General features: G+C 46.5%; 1 long non-coding RNA gene across 1 annotated transcript; it reads left to right on the top strand.

The window, feature by feature from the left end:
* The first annotated feature begins 379 nt into the window (after positions 1-379).
* On the top strand, positions 380-1,748 carry LOC144154808 (uncharacterized). Its single transcript, XR_013319459.1, has 2 exons — positions 380-471; positions 1,596-1,748. It is a non-coding gene; the product is annotated as an uncharacterized LOC144154808 (long non-coding RNA).
* Positions 1,749-2,055: the final 307 nt, after the last annotated feature.

Below are 2,055 nucleotides of genomic sequence, written 5' to 3'. Positions count from 1 at the left end.
TGATTCCTTGACGTCCTCGCGCATGCGATCAGTCGCATTCGAGCTTGCGCGCAAGTGTTGTGTGAGCGCTTGCTTAAATAGTCTCATATAAGTCACACGCTAAACCGAAAACACGTCGGTTACCTACCCACAGGAGATAAACTACGCAATGCTGTCGACGCCGCCTACACAAACTCCGCCTGGCCAGCGGTCCGCCATGTTACAATTAATCCCGGCATGCTTCGCTAGCCGGACGCGGAAACGAGAGCTTCGCCGCTGCGACATTCCGCAATAAAACACAATAAAAACAACGTAGTCTACTCTCGCTACCAGACCACTGCTCGGTCGTGATCTCTGCGCCCTCAAGCGTACTTTTTTTTTCTTCTTTTTTTTTTTGTCTCTCGCGTGATGGCGGTCTTGTTGTAGCGTAAGTGCGGTCGTCGTTTTTCAGCAGCGGCCGGTTAACCAACGGATCGCCAGCGATGCGACATGGTGAGTGTGGTGAATACATACGTCCAGTCTGTTACGGTTCAATGCTTTTAATACCTCTACGCTTCCTTCTTTGCTGTCGCGCCCCGAGACTGTTGTCGCGAGGTTTCACACTCGATCCGCGAGGACAAATTAAACGAACGATCCTTGGACTAATACGAGGAAGCGTCTACAGACTATGCACAATCGAAGAGCCCCAATAATATTCCATGTCCTGCTTCTTCCGCACAGTGCATCACATTCGTTGTGGTGTTGCAATGCATTCAGAGGCTGTTAAATATTACTGTTTATGCCTCTGCCAAATATAAACACGTGACAAATTTGTTGTCAAGGTGCGTGCGTATGACCAGTGTACCAAGCAGGTCCAATAATAATCACACCAGCAAACGAAGAAAACCAATTATTTATTTATGCATCAAAACATAGAAGCTGCGAATTGTCCAGGACTTTTTGCAGTATTAAATAGCGGCAACCCTGTTGCATGTTCTCCATATGAACATCTCATCATGATACAAGCACGTGATATTTTTCGAAAGTAATGGTGGAAGCGAGCGCCTGAATGAAAAATGTGCCGGCAATTTTTTCCTCCCTAAATCCTCCAGAGAGAAAAAAAACATCAGTAAAATAATGGCTGTGCCTTCCTAAAATATCGTTTTTCTGTTCACTATTTATCTACCTGACAATTAATGTTCTTACACATATAATTCAGTTCCTCCTCCGTCGGTTATCTTTGGGAAAATGCAGCAAGTGTAAAGCGAGCGACACGTTGAACAAGATCCCCAGCGCGCCCCAGAACTATCGCCCCGTCCGGCCTAAGATGTGAGCGAAACGGCTCTTGAAACCCAACAGGCAAGCCGACAGACACACGTCATAGAAGTGGGTGCAGCGTTCGTGACTCCAGAGCAGTGACGTAAGGCAAAATGTCCGCCGGCGCGCACCACATAGCGGATGAGTGGCTGAACTAAGCGTCCCTACCCTTCCTATTGAAAAGCACGCGACGTGTCAGGCAATGTTTATACAGGCGGCGTTGGGTGGTACTTACTACAAATTGATAAATGTGGCCGAGCTGAAGTGTGAGTACCGTTGGACTTTAATGAGTAACCCTGACCATTCCTTGATTTTTACAGGTGCCATTCTGTCACGGGGCATGGTGGACGAAAATTCCCATGGCTGACCATTGATGACAATGACGAGGGAGAAGCTGTGTGGGGGCGAAGCCAGCACTGACTCTCTCATGGCCATTTTGTAAATGATGTAAATAGATCGCTCGTAACCTTCAACCATGGTTCGTCTTATCTGATTACAGTTCTTTGCTAAGTTTCACAGTTGCTACAAATCCTGTTGTAGAGCAAACCTTTTATTCGCCTTAAAGGGGCCATTAGGACAAAATACCAGTTTCACTCACAACATTGGGTGTCTTATAGTGCCCCTACTGCTTGCCAAGCAGCGAATGATGCCTTATTCATTGAGAGATTACACAATTTAAGCCAAAGTTTCAATCCTCTCGCTAAATAGTGTCTTGTGATGTCAGCGACGATATATCCAGGGCAGGTATTTGAAATGAATGTTGAGCACGTTAACTAGGGC

This window comes from Haemaphysalis longicornis, unplaced genomic scaffold, assembly GCF_048455015.1.
Source record: "Haemaphysalis longicornis isolate Haplotype H1 unplaced genomic scaffold, Haemaphysalis longicornis Haplotype H1 scaffold_93, whole genome shotgun sequence".
Taxonomy (NCBI): Eukaryota; Metazoa; Arthropoda; class Arachnida; order Ixodida; family Ixodidae; genus Haemaphysalis; species Haemaphysalis longicornis.
This window is presented reverse-complemented; position numbering and strand designations above follow the sequence as displayed.